Source organism: Gallus gallus, chromosome 4, assembly GCF_016699485.2.
Source record: "Gallus gallus isolate bGalGal1 chromosome 4, bGalGal1.mat.broiler.GRCg7b, whole genome shotgun sequence".
Lineage (NCBI taxonomy): Eukaryota > Metazoa > Chordata > Aves > Galliformes > Phasianidae > Gallus > Gallus gallus.
This window is the reverse complement of record NC_052535.1, coordinates 30,095,801-30,118,491: the sequence shown is the minus strand read 5'-3', so window position 1 is coordinate 30,118,491 and position 22,691 is coordinate 30,095,801. Positions and strand designations below refer to the sequence as shown.

At 39.7% G+C, this 22,691-nt stretch overlaps 1 protein-coding gene across 16 annotated transcripts in view; it reads right to left on the bottom strand.

The window, feature by feature from the left end:
• Positions 1-22,691, bottom strand: part of GAB1 (GRB2 associated binding protein 1) — a 96,811-nt gene that overhangs the window by 47,184 nt on the left and 26,936 nt on the right. Inside the window, exon 1 of one of the 16 annotated variants that reach the window (XM_046940384.1) lies at positions 16,891-18,467. The exons of 13 other annotated variants lie outside the window; for them this stretch is intronic. The gene's annotated coding sequence lies outside the window, so the exon portion shown is untranslated. Of the gene's footprint in view, positions 1-69; positions 3,415-16,890; positions 18,468-22,691 lie in introns of those variants that run through there. 2 more of the 16 variants (XM_046940383.1, XM_040700290.2) reach the window with 2 other exon arrangements.

The window sequence follows — 22,691 nt, the reverse complement described above, 5'->3', positions numbered from 1 at the left end:
TCCTACATTATCTTACCCACCCCTGGCACCCACAGCTACCCGATTATTTCTGAACCCTCCCATACTTACCCTTTCAATTCTATTCTTGCTTCACACCACCCACTATGCATGGCTAGCGCACAGCTCCTAGTAGCATGCTCCCTGTGGCACAAGTTAGCTCAGCCTTCTCTCACTGTTTTGTCAACAGTAAAAGCATAACACCATTGCATAAGCGTATTTGTTGCAGGTCCCTCACCCACACATGGCACCTTTGGCTTGTTGCCCATGCTCTCAGAACATCTCCCAAATTTCATCTTTTCCTCCCTGTCTCAAGTACATTCTGATCATCTTCCTCTGTTCTCCCCCATACCCCTGTACATAGATTGAATGTAATACCACCAGGACCATCTTTTCTCTCATGCTGATCACATCTCTGTTGTGAAGTTCTCCATTATCAACTTGTTTCACTGCAGTTTTGAGTCACTCAGTGTATTTCTAAGCTTTTTCTTAGTAAGAGAGCGAATGCCGCTCTAAATTTGCAAGTCATCTCTTATTGCTTTACTCTACCAGTGATAACAGATTCAACACATTCTTCACCCTCTCCCAACTCTCCTCTCCTCTGAAGGCTCCATGAATCAATAGGGGAACAACATCTCCTACCTTCAGATTCCTCCTGAAGATCACCTTACACGATAGTATTTACAATCACTCAACCAATCAGATGGATTAATATAAAAAGTAGTGGTTTTGTGTATTCATCAGTCAAAGGCAGTGCATGCTTTTTATTTCTGCTTCAGTTCCTTCATCGGCTCTTCATTAAAAGCTACATTCCCTCCCCCACAAATCTTAATTTAAGAAAGCAGAACGTTCAGGGTAGGTTCTCTTATTTTTAATGACTGTGCATTTCTTATTACATGGATTACTGCAATGCTGACAAGATGTCCTGCACAAGACAACCTGAACAAGATGACAGCTGTACCTTAACTTGAGTTCCACTGTCTTGAGCTCAGGAGTGCACAGCTTGACAAACAGCACGACAGCAATGCACAGAAATATAAGACTAAAAAATAAGACTTGTAAAGATGCAACTGATCTGAAGCTGAAAGATTAAGCCTACACTCCACCGGTATTAACAGCTGCTTTCCCACTGGTGGCAGAGGATGAAATACACCACTATCTTTGTCCACTCGCTTTTTACTTCCTAGCAGAACAGTCATTTCAAAATGGTGTTTGTAACTAGACATAAAAAACCCACCATTCCTCCAGTTCACAAGCCGAGGGTTTTGTTTTTGGTCTTTCTTTATTATTATTATTTTGTACACATCTTGCACAGATTTAGCTTTGTTGTTTTTTTTTTTCTTGCTTCTGCAGATATCTACCTTCATCATTTGTGAAAGCCTTATAAGCAAGAAAAAACAAGACATTAGAACTGTGTGAAAACACACAATGTCAGACTCCATTTTGGATCCTTTAGAGGACACTGAAGTTGCAACAAACCTACTACACGTCTCATGTTTGGTTCACCCAGGTGGTGTACTCATGCTGCATAGAGATTTCCACACGTGACAAGGTCAGGGATCTTGCATGTCATCTCTGACAAAATGATTATAGGTCTAGATGCTGTATTTTGTATTCACCCTCATAAAAAGTATTTGAGCTACAGAAGAAGCAGTTTCTTCACATTTAACAAGGGATGATGAATTAAAATGGATTTCAGGGCAGTGCAGAGTTACCCCATAATTCCAGACTACATTTTAAGTGATCTTCACAAATTACATTTACGTCACATTGACGCTCCATCCTTATCCATCCCTTGCGAGAGCAAGGCTGTATGCTAGCTGACATTTCTGCAAGTCAAGCATCTGCAGACTAAAACAGCAGCCTCTTCTGCAAAGGAGTTAACCACTATTACAGCAACGAAGGGGCCAACACTTTCTTGAGCCACTTCATGCACAGAAAAAGGAAAGCTATTGTTCTAGCAAAGCATTATAGGGAGAATCAATACGTTCTGTTTTAAATACTGCAAGGAATTCCTTATTCCAACGAAGGATGAGAAATAAAAAGGCATGCTCAGTGCTGTTTATATTAAGAACAAAATTATCAGCTTCTCCTCTACCAATCAACAAATCTGTGATGTGCATGAATTAAGTATGTAGACACAGAATAACAGCTTAAAAACGTGAAATAAAAGACAGCACTGTATGCACTGATGTATACATCCCCAACAACACTGAGAACACTTGGCAACTATGCTCAGCGGAGTATTTGCCCAACTGACCTAAAGAACTCCAGAAAAAAATTCCTTTCTAAGTAAACAAGCACTGTCCAAATTTGCACAGCATTACTATATGGAAGTTGCTTTCACTGTGCTAACCAAATTTTGTTTCTTTTATAACAAAAGCACTTTTTCCAAGACTGCAAGTGATATATTTCATCGTAGGTTCAGATACTCCAGTAGTAGTTACAAAGGGGTTAAGACATTTAAAAAAAAAGCTACATTGCTTACTAATAGCAAACCTAACAATACACCAGCATACCTGAGGATTAGAATGATTTGGCATAACAACTGAGTAGCTTACAAAATGCTGCCCAATCTCATCAACACATGTAAAAATATATTTTTTGTTTCCTATATTTTAACAGCACCATCACGTATTATTTACATCAGCAGTTTTAATGAACTTCACCACCACGGCCAATTATTTTTTTTCTTCCCACTCAAGAGCAACCTTATGAATCCAGGTTTGCTCTGAAACCAATTCGTTCAAATCTCCTTGCCACAATTGCTTACCACAAGAGCCCTGCCAGAGGAACCTGAGTGCCAGCAAGATGAGCCCCCGTCAGCATGTGCTCAGAGCAGCTCGCTGCAAGCCGCCCTGTTGACAAAACTGAAGGACTCATGCTACTGTTTTAGCAGCCAAGAAATAACGTGGTTCTTGAATAATGATACAAACACCAAGATAAGCTGGGAGTTTTAGAGCATTGTAGGTATGCCTACGGTGTAACATACTGCAGCAGTACATCACATAACTTTTATTTGCACTCCATGGCATAAAACTCTTTTAAGCAATACAAGTGAGCTAAAGCTGTAGGCTGCTGATTCAGAAAGTTTCCCAAGTCCACTTCTAAAGCAAAATGAAAGCTAAACTTCTTCCTTAGGAGGAAAAAAAAAAAACCCACAAAGAAAAGGGGGGAAAAAGGCATATTTCAAGCAAAGAGATAGCATTCCTCAAGGAAACCCCTGTTTAACCCAAATCATTTTCTATACACAGAAATTAAAAAGCAGAATAAACAAGAACAGTTTTCTCTAGTTTACCTCTTTAAGTCCTCAGAAAACTTAAGCAATGTCCTGGCCATTTCTGTAGTTGTGTCTACCCCAAAACAAGCAAAGCTTTCTTTTTCCTGTCAGCTTTCCATCTCACTATACACCACCCTATCCTCGTAACCTTTGACCAACAGGAAGTAGACACAATGGCCTGAAAATAACAGCAATTGTAACACTTAGAATGATTTAATACATGAGGGGTGGGTTTAAGATTTTGAAAGCCTTCCCTTGCCTGGTTTTCAAACCATTGCTTAAAAAGCATGCTATCTACACATACTTAGAGCACTAGGCTAAAACTAGGGGAAAACACTGTTGAAATTCTGCATTGAAGTCCGCCATTAGGCCATTGTATAGAATTGACTTAATTTTACAATAGTAAAAACTCTTACAGCATTCCGCCTTTTCTACCTATTTCTTATCAAAGTGCTCAGATAAACACCTAGTTTAGCCTCTCACAGAATATTACATTCTACTATGAAAGATAACCAGCAGTCCATTTAAACACTGCAGCCAAAAGTGTGAAGAAGGCTCACGATTGAGTCACAGAACAGTTTGCTAATGAGAAGGACCCTCCTAACGTCAAGCAGTCAAAGAGCATTTCATGGTGTAGAAGCAAAGACCTTTATCTTTTCCTCATCTAAAAGCCCATGCAATGACTCCGTAGATATTTTCATTACTGATATAAAAGTCACATGCTTTAAATTTTACTAACATCTTGGCAAGAAAACTCGAGGGTTATAGATTCCAAAGTCCAGACAGACAATTAAAGTACTTATTTTCATTAGTTTAATTCCAAGTACTGTTTGATTGCTGTTTTGCTTTACTATTAAACTCATGACTCTGTCCTGCCTCTGTCACCCTACCCAAAGGTTCCAGGTTCCTCCTTTGCCATTGAACCACAACACACAGAGGTCACCAAGGTAAGAGCAGAATCAACCAATATTAAGGGATTCACCTCTCTTCACAGAGGGTTTTAATGTCTGCTGGAGAGGGAAATGAGGGAGGAAAAAAGTAGAGCGTTACCCCATGGATACACTGGATCATGCATTCACTGCACCTCTACCCTGCATTGAGCTCTGCGTGGTTTTAGAGGCAATTCCATCAGAATTACACTATAAATACTCTTTCGTTGGCAGAGGAAGCTCAGGCACTGCCGTTCTGCAGTCTAAGACTGGATCTAGCCTGTCAATGCAGTATTTCATTAAGGTCTGCAAGCTCAAAATAACTACAGAGAAGCTCCACATGATGTATTTCAGCACAGTATCCACAACAACTTCCAAATGCAAGATGTCTGTACTGCACATGAGAAAGCTTTTCAGCACAGAAACCACACATTGTAATCACAGCTCAAAGCACAAAGGGTTCAACACTGACAGTAAATGTGAGGCTCTCTGCAAGTTCACAGTTTAAGAGTCCCTTGGAACCACTTGGCCTGTAAAGAGGATCCTCCTTTTCCCTTCCCCCATTTTAAGACAGAACCTGATGCCATCACACCAAGGAATAACAGAGAAAGGATATCCTGCCTAGATTTTCCATTATACAGATCAAGTCATCAATCCAAAGAGGTCTTTGCTTACACATAGGATAAAAAGAAGATGCTTCCAACTGATAAACCCTGAGAGGAAGCAAGGTTAGCTCCACAACTATTTTTAAGTAGATACCATTCACACAATGGCCTAAAATGAATGGTCAACCCACAGGATCCACAAAGAATTCATTTCAAAAAGTACTGAGGAGGTACGCATATCTGACTGAGAAAAAGAAACAAATTAGAAGGGGGAAGATAAAGTTACACTTTTTCCCAGACTCACCTTGAATTAAGTCTGCACGCTTAGTTGGAGAAAGCAGAAAGATAGGAAGCTTTATGTTGTTTTCTCTAAAAACGAAGCATTTCCCTTGACAACTGCAGTGAAGAATCTCTCTGCCTGGCTCTGGATATTTTGACTAACAGTTTTCCATCATATGACAAACATTGAGTGAACAAGAAAATAAGAATATATTTATGTAGCTTTGTCATAGAAGAAGGAACTCGCTTCCCAGCCCTAAATTCAAAGGTGAGCCACCACTGCTGGGTTGCACGGTGCTCTGCAAGAGGGGCTGAGCTCCCAGCTGAGCAGCTCAGGGCACCTCGCCACCTAACAAAGGGCACTGAGTTTACCAAATGGCCAATGCTTCATATCTCCCTCAGTTAAAAGCATCTGACATGGAAGTACGATATGAAAAAAAAAAAAAAAAAGTACTTTGTGCATCTGGGCAGTAGATGAATACAACCATCTCTGTTATCATCTAATGATATACAATTCAAATGGCATTTTTTCAACATTAAACGCACAGAAAATGTAATTCCTGTTGCAGGCATTTCTTAAGATAAACGAGAAAGGAAACTAAAACACTCTTAAAAAAAAAAATCACCTTAATAATCCAGAAAATACCCAGAAACTCAGAACATTTTTCATATCATCACCCGTCTCCCCCTCTAAGTTCTAAGAAGGATTTGGGTTGTTTTCTTTTTAGATTATACGCATTTATACTTCAGGAGACGTTTTTGGTGCAGTTCTTTTTAAACAGCAGCATCCTTCCGATGAATAACTGCTAAGGGAATAAAAATTGCACAGAATTTCTGATCTCATCAAACTTTACCCCCTCCTCTGTCTGTGCACGAGATAAAGCAAACAATAAGCCTGCTGTTCGCTTGGTACAGTGAGACTGTTCATTCCATCTGATCACATCACAGAACACAGAACAACATTAAAAACAGATAAAATAAAAATCATTCAACCACCAACACTGCTAGGAGAAATTAGATTTCAGATTTTTGTTTTTATTTCTCATTAGATTTTGAGCAGATTCAAGTGTTACAGTCCCTTTACTTCATCCGGCTTGTATAGTACTTCAGATTTTTAAGCTTTGTTCATTGACATAGAAAGCAAGCACTCCATTATCCAACTGGTTGGTTTTTTGTTTTGTTTTTCTTTTTAACACCTTCTTGAGAGTTTCCCTTACTATAAAAAATGTTTAATTTTTAACTTACAGGCAGCAAAGGAACTCAAACTGAGTGCCCTGGAACTTAGTTAATTAGCTCTCTATACATCTAAATGACATCTACCTTGTTTACTGACTGGAAGCTCTTACTACTGCCAGCACTTTAAGAACAATGTGACTGTGGAAAGGGGAAGAAAACATGTTTTCCTACATTTTATTTGTCATCTAACAGAATTATAAGGTACACATGCACCAGTCCAAAAATATTTTTAATTGCTGGTAACCTCAAATGGACAAAATAACCTCCCTCAGCAGGTACTTGGTCTGAACTCCTACCTTAACCCTTTTCATTCTGGAACTATTTATGAATAATAGTGATTGCCTGATTGATATGAAATTGATTATTTTTCCAGTATCTGTACCATGGTGGCTCTCAAAAAGATATTCTTTTATAAAGATGACCGTTACTTAATCTTTGAGATGGGAAGCGGTCTGAGGGAACAGTGGGAGATGTGAGATCAAAAACAAGATGAAAATCCTTATATAAAAATCTAAGTCTTAAAAAAAAAAAAATCACATCATTTATATAAGCTTATATAACTGATTTCAGTTGCCTTTGAATACATCCAAGATATACTACCATAAAGACATATCAAACTTCAAGCAAAGGAAGTTTCTCATTTTCCCACACTCACAGGAGCTCCCAAAGCCCTCTTCTCCCAAGAACTACTGGTGCCAAGTATGCTATGTTGTATGACAAGGATCCAGCAGTCTGTGGGGTGCAGCAGAGCAGGAGAGATACCACTGGTCAGGCAAGGTTCTCACAAGGCTCCTCAGAACACAGGCCTGCTGTGCATCGTGCCTCTGCAGATCGCTTTGGCTCACCAAGGTGCCAGCACTGCTGGCAGTCCCAATGGGGAGAGCACACAGAGCTCTGTTTCAAATAGGTGAGTTAAAGCAGGGTAGGGCTTTTTTTTTTTTTTTTTTTTTTTTTTTTTTTTTAATACAACCAGCATTATGTCTCACATGGGTTTTCTAACCTGTCATTTATCCTCAGTGCTGAACAGACTCAAGGCATACACCGAAATCTCCAAGTATATGGCTCCCATACTTGTACAACCATTTACTCTCCTTCCCAGGCTCGAAAACTAACAAACATGCAGAAAAAAAAAATGTAAACAGCTCTTCTAAGCATTATGGGGCCAATCTTCACATTGGAACATGCAAGTTCTGCTTCTGTCACAAACCTCTTCCTTCTGCAAAGCTGCAGAGCTGAAGCTGCTTATTCACTGCTTGAATCGTGACAGAAGAACTGTAAGACCAACACCAACAACATCAAGCCATAATTTTAGAAGCTGCTGATGCAGAATGATTATGTCTTCACTGTCACTGACTGAGGAGACACCTACAAAGTCCCATAATTGTACTGCTGCAGTCAGTTCTCCATTAGACAGGTGCCACTTCACTAAAGCTAGACATAATTACAGAGCACTCATTTTTCCTGATAAGTAAGGAGACCAGAGACTGAATAATATGCAAACAAATACAATCTCACTTTTGAACATATGCTGACATACTTGAGTGGCAGCCACTCTTACTCTCCATTATAAACTTTTTCATACAAAATATGACAGACTTCAGCAGATGAAGCAAGTCAGCTCAGATTTTGCAAACTTAAAATTAAATTAATATGCTATGAAGATCATAAGATTGAGGATGGGATGATATAGCAAGTCTGTTTAACTCTCAGTATTGCTTGATTTGAGGTAAAAAAAAATGTGTACTGCTTTTTTTTTTTCCCTCACCACAAACTTTAAACCATGAGGCCCTACGGCATGTTAAAAGTCTGAGCGCTCCCAGGACTCCTAACATCAGCTGCCGATGGACACTGTCCAAACTGCTTAAAATCAGAACAATTATTTCATCAACTAAGGTCACCGAAGCAAAGTAACAGAAAGTCTTAGCACCTTCAGTAAAATATACGGATCAGCTGGCCTTTATTGTTTAATGCCTTTAATGATGACCCAGACATGGGGATTGAGTGCACCCCCCACTGAGTCTGCAAGTGACACCAATTCGGGAGGAAGTGTTGATCTGCCTGGGGTTAGGAAGGTCCTACAGTGGAATCTGGACAGGCTGGATTGCTGAGCTGAAGCCAGTGGGATGAAGTTCAACAGGTCCAAGGGCCAGGTCCTGCACTTATGCCACAGAAACCCCAGGCAACACTACAGACTTGGGGCAGAATGTGTGGAAGACTGTGGGGAAGAGACAGACCTGGAGTGTTGGTCAGTATTCAGCTAAACATGAGCCAGTAGTGCGCTTGGGTTCCCAAGAAGGCCAACGTCATCCTGGCTTGTTTAAGAAATAGCATTACCAGCAGGAGCAGGGAGGTGATCATCCCCCTGTACTCAGCTCTGATGAGGCCACACCTCAAGTTCGGTATTCAGTTTTGGGCCCCGCACCACAAGAAAGAGAGAAGGGCAACAAAGCTGGTGAGGGGTGTGGAACACAAGTCTTATGGGGAGTGGCTGAGGGAATTGGAATTGTTTAGTCAGTAGAACAGAAGGCTCCAAAGAGATCGTACTGCAGTCTACAACTACTTGAAAGGAGGCTGTGGTGAGGTAAGAACCGGCCTCTTCTCCCATGTAACTAGTGATAGAACTAGAGGGAATGACCTCAAGTTGCACCATGGGAAGTTCAAGATAGATATTAGGAAGAATTTCTTCTCAGAAAGAGTCATCAGGTACTGGAACAGGCTGCCCAGGGAGGTGGTGGAGTCACCATCCCTGGAGGTGTACAAGAAAGATTTAGATGTGGTACTGAGGGACAAAGTCCAGCGGGAGATATTGGTGGTAGGTGGACGGTTGGATTAGATGATCTTGGAGGTCGTTTCCAACCTTAGTGATTCTATAAGTAATAAATAAGCATAAAGGCTTATCAAGACACTGGAATGGGCTGCCCAGGGAGGTGATGGAGTCACTGACCCCGGAGGTGTTCAAAGAATGTTTGAATGTTGTGGGACATGGTTTAGTTGAGAACTATTGGTGATGGGTGGATGGTTGGACTGGGTAATCCTGCAGGTCTTTTCCAACCTTGGTGATTCTAGGATTCTACGATAACCAGCATTAATCACATGCTTTCCACCTCTTCACAACTCTACTCAAATATTGCAAGAACAGTTTAATAGTTTATTATACTATGAATGCCCTCCTCAAAGTGTAGGGGATAGATGATTTTCCCCAGTAATGTGTGCTTGAGCTGGACATACAAATTAAACTCCTTCTGAATGAGCTGATGACAGCATGTGATGCCACACCAAGGAGAAGCTATAGCTGAGCTTCTCTAAGCTTTTAGGAAACCTATCACATCACACAGTGCTGACACATTTCCCAGAGAAATGTAAAAAGTTTCAGTGATTTTTATCAAATAATACAAATGAGCTGACACAGTAGAGAAGCACAGACAAATGACTGCTCTCTTTGATTCACAACATCTAGATTGTTATTTCCAGCCCGGGTTAAACAAACTGGTGTTATGATACTATTGTTAGGCTAGGTGTATAAACATGCTCTTGCACTTTTGGAAGCAGTCCAGCTAGCTCAACAAACATATTACAAAAGAAACAGTTAAGAGGTAGAACATTAGCTTCTTGGGTTCACATACCATGTTGTTATGGAGAGGGAGCAGGGGGCGGGAAGGAAAAAAACAGCACAACAGTGGAACAAAATATTTTGTGATCACTATTTTCAGAAACATAGAAGGTTTCTTAAAAAAAATAATAACAGCTCATATGCAGCAAGTAACTTCTGAGTATTTAACATAGAGATACACACATCAGGCAATTTCAAACAGCATGCTTAACTCAATGCAGAAGTTTGTAGAGCAGCCTGCAACTACTCTGGCTCCTGGTTCTAATTCCCCTTTCTGCCCTACATTTCTGTACAACATTAAAATAAAGATATTTTAAAAGATATTTTTCCCCACTTCAAATAAGGATAAGTATTTTAAGACAGGCTGTTTACAGTTGTTCACCAGGGCACTCAGTTTACACATAAAGTAGAAAGCAAGTATGTAGGAACCAAAGTAAGCTATAGATTTACCAAGTATTACAAAGTAGTCTATGTAATCAAGAACAAAAAAGTGCCAATATTTAAATAAGAATAGCAGAGTAACTCATACAATCAGGGATTAATCTCCCTAGTTTACACACTGCCTCAGTGAACCTGGAGTTACTTTGCTATTCCAGCAATCAACAGGCCTAGGTATCATCCCTGCCAATTTCTTTCTTAAGGCACCTCCTGTGGATATGATATGCAGACAAGAGAAAGAAAGGCACTGACTCTTTCTCACTGAAAAGGATCTCAAGAAAAGGATCTTCTCATTTATGATTTGCTCTCCCATGTTCAAGGCCAACATTCTGGAGAGAGTAAGCTGATTTGCAGTCAGACCAACAAAGGAGGTTTCTATTTTCATAACGAAAACAGTTGCCTCATTTCACTGGAAATTCTCCATAATTTTAAAAGCTATTTAGAGGAACAGATCCTTTGCAGAAAAACGCAGCTGCAGATGACACTTGCTTTGTCTACTAAGTAAAAAGAAGCTACGAATGTTCTGTTAACTGAGTACCCTCCAGAATCCCAGGCAGCGTCAAGAGTTGACCAAGGTCTCTAAACGAGAGCTCTTGAGATACTTCAACTCAGGTGAACAACTTAAAAATATTTCTATGCCTACTGAAACAATCAAGTAATTCATTTAAGTTTACTGTACAGAAAAACAGATTTACACAAAAATACATCTTAAAGGTTAGGCAGCTGTTTAAAGAAAGAGCAAGAAAATTAGCAAAGCTCACCAGAACCTTTGTTTCCTTCAGCATGTAGTATTTGATGTGCAAAACCAAGCAGAGTTTCCTAAGTTATTGTCCTACCTTTTATTTGATATCACTGAAATCCAGCATGACCTTGCACTTAAAAATCAATACAAGATGATCTCAAGTTATGCCATTTTTACTAAATCAGGAGAATTAAACCTGAAAAACCTCAATCCATGTACTTACTATACTCATCATATTTCATAGCATATCATTGCCAATAACCCCTTAGTAGCATACACAAATGTAGACTTTTATGCTTTGTCAAATGCACATGAAAGAATATTCTTGTCAGTGTGCCAATTTCCCCACTTTTTAGCATGCTGGAACAGGCTGCTGTAGGGTTTTGGTGAGGGTTTTTTTGACACCCTATCTTCAATAGCTCTTAGACAAAGATCGCTTCCTTGCAGGACTGCTGAATAAACAGACCACATCTGAGAAGTGGTTCAGAAAGGACTACATCACAAGGGTTCCCTTGCCAAAATAGAGTATCTGTGCTTGCTTTTTTCTCACTAGATGCACATACATGTTTGTTAGTGCTGCAGTATTTGCACTCACTAACAGAACAGACCAACTGACCAAACACATAATGCAAATCAGAAATGTTTCTTTCTCTCCCCAGACAGACAGAACCATCTTTAATATCAAAGAATTCAGCTATACAGCCAAAGTAGTTATTGCTAGTCTCAGATGAGCAGCGTGTCCTTCCTAAGCATTGCCCTAATAACACCTGCATTATACACAGCGTAACACTGGAATTTCAGAATTAGAAACATTTATTTTTCATTTCAGCTTGCTAGCAAAACCAGGGCTTAAGTATATGGCTAATGAAGTATACTACTTCTCACTTGAAATTTCATGTCATTGAATGAGCTGCCTAAAACGTAGCATATGACCAAGTCAAACAGGGTTTCTGTATGCCATCTGTTCTAGCATGTGCATGCACTACCTGCCATGCTAACTTCAAACAGGACAAACAGGAGGACAAGGAGTGCCATTTACACTTGATCTCCTCCTGGGCCAAAGCAAGGCTGACAACCTTCAGAGGAAAAAAGAAAACAACAAAAAAGGCAGTTACTATATGTAACAGCAGTTCTGTTTTCAGCAACGTAACACTTAAAATTCACTCTTACTGCAGGGGAATAGAAAGCTACATAAAACCAAAACATTTATTTTTTAACATAAATAGTACACAATTTCACAAAGAACAGCAAAATGATAATTAATGAATTAATTTCTGTAGAAGAAAATAATTACTTCGTTTCGTATCTTACTTCAAGCTACAGCCAGATGGAACATCCCACATCAGCTTTTTATCCAGGCTGCGGAGACTTTGATCCAGGAGAGAAAGCCAGCAAGATCTCCATCTCAGCACCACTCCGAGCAGAACACTACACTTACTTCGCATCAGTTCCCAACTGCAACACAACTGAGAGCTCTGCAATCTTGAAGACTCGATGAAGGTTTTAATCATCTAATGAGATTACCTCATCTGCGTGTGGTTTCACAATGCAGTCTCAACGGCAGCCCATTAAGCCAGTCTCATGACATACAGTATCAATCATGCCAGTCAGCTTACTCTGATAACACTCCTAGAACTGGATGACTGCTGTGTACAGAAACCACAACTGTGAGGAGTTTCTATCGCACTGCAGCAAAATGCACATGATAAAAATTGAGCTAGGTTTTGCTGCTCAAGTACATAACACAAAAAATCGTAACATGGATGCCATTTACGTCCAATAGGTTTGAGCTATGGCCCATTTTTCAATTTTACATATATTCTGTGTTCAATCATAGCAAAGCACAACGCTTCCTGTACAAAGAACATGAAGTTCAGATATAAGCTCGGAACATGTAAGTCGTTATCATCTTCTGATGCTAAATTTATTAAGCAGTACCAGTAGCTATGTTTTCCTCAAATGCAGAATTCCACAGTCATCATCAAATGCAGTGTACAATACAGCGGTCTCTTTTGTTTTTTAACTGTTACCAATAAGAAAACAGTGCAGCAATTCACACCACGCACTTAGGAGGCTGGCTGCTTCTGGCTTCACAAGTAATGTAACACCTGAACAAATAAAACTTGCTCTTTTTTCACAGATGAAGCTAATGAGGAAAATCTAAACATTAACGCTAAACTGAATAAGCTTAGTCCATTTTTTGTTCTTCAGTTGCATGGGAAAAACAGCCCTGAGTTCTAATGCCTTACTGGGTAACACGGTGATCCAGTTGCTGCTCATGCTTAAAAACAAAAGGCAGCTCCCTACACTACACAGACTGCAAGACAAAGAAAACAAGCCCCTCTAACATTTGCATTTCACACCAGGCAAATGAAGCACCTTGTCCAAAAAAGCACAAGATTGATGGGCAAAAACCTAAGACATCTTTTAAATTATGTAGTGCTACCTTATTGCACTGACATCACCTCTTTCCCCTCCAAAGCATTTGAACACATCAGCACTAGCAAGTTCATTCAATAGACAGCACACCAGCAAAAGCACAAATATTAACATAGTTAACAATGCCATTTCCTTTTCTGAAGGCTACACACATATCTAGAATTGACTGGGGACTATAACAAGCATCTCCCTATAACACAAAGCATCTTCTCTAAGGTGAACACCAACAGCTGCTTCTAAAAAGGGCAAGGGAATGGAAGTGAAATCAAGGAGACCAGACAGTACACAAGGCTACAATCTTACAGCATCTATGTTGTAAATGCACAAAACCTCCTAGAACTTGACACAAGTAAAACCAAGAATCTTAAAAGCCACAAAGAACCAGTATGGAGCAACTTTGGGCCTTTACAACCCCATTGTTGACTATCAACCCATTTTGCAGGACCAAGTAAAATCTCCAAATTCTTCTGTAAGTATCTCAATCCATTGCAAGAATACTCATCTCAAAGGTGAGCCTAAGAAGGGAAAGCTAGCATAGCAATTGCTAGATCACAAAATCAAAAGGTTTCTTACCTACCTTATCCAAACCCACTCACTATGCTGGACCAATTGAAGACAGGATTTGTCTTGGGACTCTTCCCTCCCTTAGTAATATATATTTTTATTTTTCTTAAGGGAGCATACTAAGATAAACAGGTAATCTAACAGCATTTGACAATCTTGATAAAACACATGACCTTAAAAGCATCTAAACTTTTTCCTCTAGCTTTACATAAACACGTTCAAGTCCAAGCAGTTAATAGTTTCAAGTTTTTAGAGGATATCGATTTCTTATGTCTCCATTTCAAATTCAAAAATCAAGTCTCACAAGTAACACTGCTACACAAACGCATAACCCTTTAGACTAGAATGTAAAGCTGGGTCACGATGATTCTCTCACCTAGACTCAATTACTTCCACACTGAGCCAACTCCTTTCATTTCCTAAGAATTACAAACTCGTTTAAGGTTTTTCATTTAATTTTAATACACCTTGTTTATAAACACAGCATCAAGACAGTTTCCAGATTTTGAAGACAAGAGGGAAGCTTGGGTTAGGGAGGAACAAAAAGGAAACTGGGTGAGAGTGTGAAACAAGAGTCAAAAACACCAAGAAACCACCCATATCCTTTGTTCAGCTGCTCAGAGATACTCAGGATGCAGAGTGCCACTCAATTCCTGATGCACCAGGAGGTGCAGGAATCAGCGACCACTCCTAATACCTGAAATTCACTCATTGCTTCCACTGAAGCTAGCAAACGAAAATATCAACAGTAAAAAAAAAAACCCACAACCGCTTTTTAACACAAAAGTAGCATCTCTCCAAAATAGGATAGCTCCTGCAGCTGCCAGAGACCAGACTGCCAAAGGTGGCAAGAGGCCTGGTGACAAAGGGCAGGGTAAGCAACACATTACCTCAGCCTCTGCCACAAAGACTGGCATTCAGAAATGCCAGACTCCTGAGATTACAGGGAAGGCCAGAGCAATGGAGACTTCCCAGTGGAAGAGGAAGAAGTTCAGGAACATTTACAGAAATCAAAGAAGCCCGTGAGACCTGACAGGATGCATCCATGAGTACTGAGGAACTAGCTGACATCGTTGCAAGCCCACTCCCAGTCTGAGAGTCATGGAGGCATTCTGGACAGGTTCCCATAGACTGAAAGAAAACAGAAGACACCAAATGGCCAGGAGCAACTAGCTGGTTGTGCTGCTATTCAGAGGACCTTAACACACTGGAGAAGTGGGCCATTTAGAATCTTTTCCAGCACAGAGGGCTATACCAAGTCCTACATGTGGGAGGAATAAGCCAGGCATCCATGCAGGCTAGGGTACAGCCAGCTTTACAAGGATGGCTCCCAAGAACCTCTTTAGCCTAGGCATAAAAAAGACAAACCTTATCCATGTATAATAAATACCTGATTGGTGAAAGCAAAGACAGTGGAGGCCAACTCTCCTATGCTGGGCCCAGTAAAAGGACAAGAAGTAATGCATACAAATTGAATTACAAGGCATTTCTTTTAGACTTATGAAAGAACTTCTTACCCTGAGGCTGACAACTGAAACAGGTCGCAAAAAGGGCTCTATCCTCAGAGATGCTCAACCAGTGGCCCTCAACAACTTGCTCTGACTGTGCTCTGCACAAGGGGTCAGACTACAACTCTGGAAGGTCATCCAATCTCAGTCACGTGAATATATCATCAAGCAGCTATCAAGCACTGTGTTTTCTTGACTGTTTTGGAGTTTTGCTTTTTTCCACAAATGCACAAGCCAAAGGACAGTTTGCATAAGCGAAGACTATGGAATCCTCTGTGATTTGGAACACCAGCTATTGAGCAAGAGCTTTCTGGAAGCAATAAAATAATCTGCTCTTTTCAAAGCAATTTCTAGTAGTCTGTGAGATTCCCTGAACAAAGAATATAGTTCTAAATAGCAAGATAGGTAGTCAGGCTACCACACAGCTTGATCTCTCTCTCCATTGAGGTTAAACTGTTAATACATTTTGAAAACAAAGCAAAAAAAAAAACCCTATAGCAACAAATCAGTATTGCTTATCCCAACGTTTTATCAAAATAGCTGCAAGGATAATAAGGAGATACAAGAGTGGGAAAGGGGGAAATGCATTTGGCGCCCAACAGTGTGAGAGGACATCTGCCTTACACACATTCTAATATCTGTTCTACTTTCACTTCTTTTCTGACACACACCCAACTCACTACAGATGCCCAGGACAAAAAGAATAATAAGCACAACCAACTTTAACGTGATTAAACAGAGACAATAGTGCACCAACTCTGTAACAATCTAAAACTCTGAAATTCATTGGCTGGTCTATCTATAATAACATACCTGGTGTTGCAACATTAGTTTCCACAGAGATCCGAAATACTAATTTAAATGGAAAGTCAGAAAATTATGATTGCACTCTCAGTGTGAAAGAGGCACCAAACAGATCAACCTCCTAATTTTGCCACACATCCCCATTTCACTTAGTGCCATGATGTCCTGCACGCTGTCGATTAAGTTAACAGAATTCAAAACCCGGGGAGGAGAGTCGCATAAAGCTTAGGAAAGAATAAGTAATGCAAGGGTAAAGAAAAGGAAAATACCTTGCTCTGAGAAAAAAAATAAAGATTTACTGAATGCAAATTCAAGGACGGGATTTTTCCCCCATTACCTATTTTTCAAGTGACCACTTGCCCTTTAGTAATTCATCCCATTCATTTACATTTCCTAAGATATTTTTTCAAAATCCATTTTAAAAATATTGTATAAGTCAAGACAAGTGCCATCACTCACCTTTCTGGTCAATTTTCCTGTGTGTTTGGAATGAGAGCAGGAAAGCAAGAATTCACTTGTGCATGCAAATCTACCATTCAGAAACTGACAAAAATCAAACAAACAGTTGTTTCTTTGGTACAAGAAGCTAAGTAAGGAATTCAAACAACTCCTGAGTTTATTTGTACTGAGCTCTTTGTTACCAAAATACTTTTCCTAACGCAAAGCACTCTAAAACACATTAAAATTGCATGGGCATGCAAATAGCCAATGAATGCGCAAGAGTGAAAGACAGGAAGAAACTGATTTTCAGCACATGATCACAGGAAACAAATTTTCAGCCTGAACTGCAGTTTTAGGAAGAATTTTGCAATTACTGTCATATACCAAAAAAATTATTACCTCAAGCTTGGTATATGTGACCATAATAACGCTTCATGTCTGACAAGTTATTTTAGTTCACAAAAACCATATAATTTCTGACACATTTCTTGTTGGTCAAAACCAACAGATTGCTCCACACTTGTAACCAATGCATTGCAATAGACACAAATGTTGAAAGAAGGTTTTAAGAAACATCTTCCCACCTTACAGTAATTTCTTTCTGACTCCATTATGATGAAGCAGAGAGTGTGAAGCTGCACTGGAATTTACACCCACAGAAAACTTTAAAGATGAGAAAATGCTTCTGGAGATGGACATTTGGCCACATTATGTATGGGATTGGGGTTGTTTGTGTGTTTTCCTAATTTTGCATATTTAAAAGAGTCTGTCCTGGGAAAGTGCAGGTGCTCCTTAGGCCAGCATACTTTCAAACCTCACCTACGGGATTTACAATGGATACAGTTCAGAACCACAAACCTCAACATATGTGCTGTATGGCACCGCCAAGACCACGTCTGTAAAAAGGCGTATCTCAGCCTGCCCTTGCAGTTCCTGTCTAGTATACTGAAAAACCCAAGTGAATGGCAATAGACAAGATACACGTTCATATATACGTACACTGATAAATGTTGTATTTGAACAGCTCAGAACGAGGAAACCTGATCGCTTCCACTGATACTACTCCCAACTGCCTTTCAGACAGGAGTGGTGAACAATAGTTATTATCAGGGAACAGACCATATGAAGGGTAACCAGCTCCAGGGCGTTGCCTTATCAACAGTCAAAATAAAGAGCTGGCCTAGACAAGTCTTCGGACGCAGCAGACTGAACCCTAGGCCTGAGATGTGGCTAATAAGCAACTTGTGCTATCTTCCAATCTCTGTAATGTGGATTAAGGTCTGAAATTAAACAACAGTACCAATTTTTTTGGACTCTGTCTCCTGCTCCTAATTTCTGTTATACATAATCACACATTGCTATGATATGCACACTTAAGTGAAGGACACTGGTAAAACATCATTTCAAACATTGTTTCAAGACTACCAAGTGGTTACTCTTTGACATATGAATCTGAACATTCTTGCTACAGAGGCTAAAGAAGATTTTAAGGTATAAATTAATAATCAAAAACCAGAGCAGTTCCAATTATACTAGATTAAAATATTTTGTCACATACAGCAAGCTTTGTAGAAGAGAGGAAAGTACTTAAGTGCATGCATGAAACAAAGGACAAAATGGAAGTACTGATCTACTTTCCCCAGGTGCAAAGCATTTGGGAAAAACCAAACCTACAAGAAGAGGGAAAAACATCTGGCCTCAAGGAAGACCCAATATATCAGCAAGCAGCAGTGCATCATGCACAGCAGCATAAAGCCCTGTCTCCACAGGACCATCTCTGTGCTCTATCCTGCTCTAGAGGGAGAAAGGCTGCAGCACACATGCTATAGAACACTGAATATACATCTGGAGCCACTGTTTCCAAAAGCTATCTTTAGGAAAACTCTTTGTATAGTGTGTCTATATTTGATACTTTATACTGATAAGCATCATAAAAAAAAAAAGGAAAGCCAGTAGTTTCTTTCCTTTTCAATTATACTTGATCAGAGGGCCCTCTTAAGATCATAAGGAAAACAATTCCTGCTCATCCTTCAACAATCTCCCACAAGTTGCACACAGGTGCACGCAGGCTCATTCACTGTTTTGAAAGGAGGAGAACAACAATTGATTTCCTGAAAGTGTAATGTCCTGTTTTGGTGTTGGTTTGGCTTTTTTTGTTCCCTCCCACAAGGTGATGCAGAAAATCACCACCATCCCAGATGTCAGCTGTAACGGTTTTGCACAGGATGGGACAGCTGACCGTATGAACGCATTATCCTACACACCCGTTCCAGAATTCACTATTTTTTTCTACAGGGGCTCTTCCAAATCCTGGAATTTCAAGCCGTAGGACATAAATAGGCATACATTTGAGATTCCAGCCACTGCAAGTGTGCATGAGGCAGTGAACTTATACAAAGTATTTTTAGACTTCCGGCAATCAACTGCCCCCCTGGCATTGCTCAACATGACACACAGTTGCCTGAGTTATTCAATTGTGCTAACACATGCTCCAATTTAAAAGTTGCATTTCTGCAAAAATAACTACTGTCAAACTTGCTCCTGCAAGAAGTTGAATCACCAACGATCAAGGGTCATCTAAGCCAAACAGCACTGTGTAAATGCTTATTAAATTAGAGAAAGTAATTTGTTTTTATCTATAAATAATGATGTAAACTCAACAAAACACCAGTAATGCTTGGGTGTGTATATACTAAGAGAGGCAGCAAAATTCTGTGCAGTGAGTTGTGCCATTACAGCGGCACGTAAGCCTCTGTCTTACTTGCAGATAACAAATGCATTCTGTAAAGGAAAACAAATCAGAGATCACTGCCTCAACTTTGCAGGTCCTGGAAGACAGAACCACTGCACTCTAAGAATTGTCCTGTTTGCTGGCATGGCTCAGTAAACATCCAGTGTTTGAACTGTTTCTAGGAGGAGGAGTGAGGTGACAGGTTGTAGCAGCTAGGCATCTCACCTGCCAAAGTATGGATCACATTATAGATGTATCACTGAGAGTATGGAGAGGCAGACTAACACAGCCCAGTACAGGGCGGTCCTGTATGAAACAGCCACGTATGGAGCGATTACTGGAACGACTTAATTATTCAGCAGAATTGAGTAACAAATTACTATTTGATGCAACCCCAGACTATACGCTATTATAATAAATAGTGTCGTTAACCATGATTATGCATTATCTCTAATGAAGAAGCTTCAAATGAAGCTTCTTCACACTTGCTAATTAGCTGTGGCCTACATCTTGGAGCCAACAAAGGAACCTTAGAAGTCCTCTGCTACCAATTTAAAAACAAGCAAATAAGTTCAGTAAGATGCTGATGATATTTCTCCTACAAATGAAGTAAAAGATGTCATTAAGACGTTATGACTGTTCTTGGTGTATTTTAGCATTGTGACTGTCTTTCATAGAAGAAAATGATTTACTTTTAACAACTGCCTCAGTTCACGATCCCCTCATTAAGGCTGTTATTTTCTGCATGCTAAGCCACAGAAACTGATCACACTGTCCCAAATCTTCAGGAAAAGAAAAAGAATAGATTTCATGGACTAAAGCTGATGATATTGAACTGAATGGCCTTTGATTCTAAGCCCAGCTGAGACTCCAATGCAAAAAAGGTACTTAAAGAGTTGAGTAATAACAGTAATTTTCGAGGGTAAAAAATTCTCAGCAGTATCTCGTTAGAAAGAAATAATAATCCTTTCTGAAGAAAGAAAGAAAAAAATCTGTTTCATGTTAAGTTAAATTTTCTTTTTCTTAGACTAAATGATAACAGTCAAAGAATTCAGGTGAAGGAAATAGCCTCTGCGGGTTGTTCTCTGAAATTAGTGAAGAAGTAACTAAAGGAGTTACACTGACTGATTCAATGCTGCCAAGGCTACTGCTAGCCTCGCTGGTGGGAGCAGAGCATTGTATTGCTTCCAGTTACTTTCCATTTTGTGAAAAGTAGTTCAAAAGAGTTGGGGGGGGGGGGGGGGGGAGCTGGGGGGAAATCAAGCTTGGTACAGAGTTAAGGATCCTCTTCCGAGTAAGAAAGAACACATTACTTGTTACGATGCGCAGTTAACCAACGCCTTTTAAAATGAACAAAATGCACACCTTTTTTGCCATTTCAGTTTTTAAAATGACTCTCCCCTTCTGTGCAGGACAACAAGCATTTCTGTATGTGGATTATCCAAAAAAGCTTTGATCAAGTCTCTTACATGTGGTAAAACACACAAAGTTCTTTGTCGAGTACGCATATGCAAAAGCTTGCAAATAATTGTGTTACACGCTGTCTTTCCTGTTTATCACATGCAAGGAGGTTTCCTGAAATACCCCCTGAATGTAAGACTATTCTCACTATCACTAGAAGGACCAAAAGTAGCACGGGAATTCCTAAGAGGTCTTGCCCACACCTGCAAATTAGAATATTTTGATTGTAACTAGACAAAATTCATCCATTTTCAGACACCTGGCAGCCCAGCTTTAGCTACAAGAACATCTTGTCACCCTAATACTGTTTGCATGAAGAAAACCCAGTTTGGAAATCAAACATTTTAAAGGAGAAAGCGTCAATCCCGGAAGAGAAAGCACCGATTCCTGTCACACAACATTTTTAGTTTGTCTTCAGATCAAAAGAAAATGAGAAGCAATGCTTCAGTGGGTGTTATGTTAATGTTTTCTTAATAGGAAATTGTAATCTCAGAGCTAAAAATAATTCACTCGAGAACTATGGATAAGAGCAGAACATAAACTACTTTTTATTCATGACAAATCCATACTGGGGAGGAGCAATAAGGCTGACATTTATGCCAAGTACACACAGTCCCTGTAATAAAGCTTAAGGGAGGCTTGTGATACTCCTACAACTACTGAACTAATAAAAATATATACACAAGGAGAAGCACGCACACATAAAATGTTGAAAGCCACAAGAGAGCTCACTCAGTTTGACATTATCTGATTTACAAATTGAGAAGGTGAAATGCCTTGTTATCTCTCCAGCTCCCTCTCCACTTGGCCGTTTAATATGCCGCATTTCCTTTTTACTAAACATTAAATCTGATTAAGTCACATTGAAATAAATGACTGGAAACTCTTCCACTTTTGTACAGATGTTCTCATTTAATATTACTATCAGATCCTTACATTTGAGTGATAAAACCTGACTACACTTCATAATGACCTTCGTGGAATTCTGCTGCCCAGAACACACTTAGAAATAAGTCTCCTACTCTTTTAGCTGGAAAGTTAAATGCAACCAAAGTGGAGTACATTTTTTCAAGCCATATGGGAAGATGACAGCAATAGACAAAAACTGCAAATATACAATAGAGGAACTTACATAGATCATGTCGTATCTCAGTCAAGTGAACACTTTCCCAAAGGTTCACAGTTTCAAAAAAAAAAAAATTAAAACCAAAACCAACCACCTTCTGCAAGGTTATTGCTACTGAATTTGTTGTGTGAATGTGATGGTGTAGCAAGAGAACGGTTCCTTTTTTAAAGCAAAATCCATACAATCACCCCTAAAGGAAGAAACAGTGCAGCAGTTTCATTTACATTCAGCATGGGAATATCAGTAGCTGGAATGCGACAGCAGCCAGACTTAATTTTATTCACTTCAAAGAGTTCTTTCTGAACACCAATATCTTTCAGCAATCCATTATCACCCAGTGGTTTCTTTACAGCAGGTACAGCACAATGGAAAAAAGTCCATTCCTCACAGGGAGGGACAATAAGCATCTCCCAAACACTTGGCTTTTCTCTTTGCCTATTGCAGAGTTTTTCTTAGAAGTGAACCACTTGTCAGATCCCCATAATGTGCTAGCAATAAACA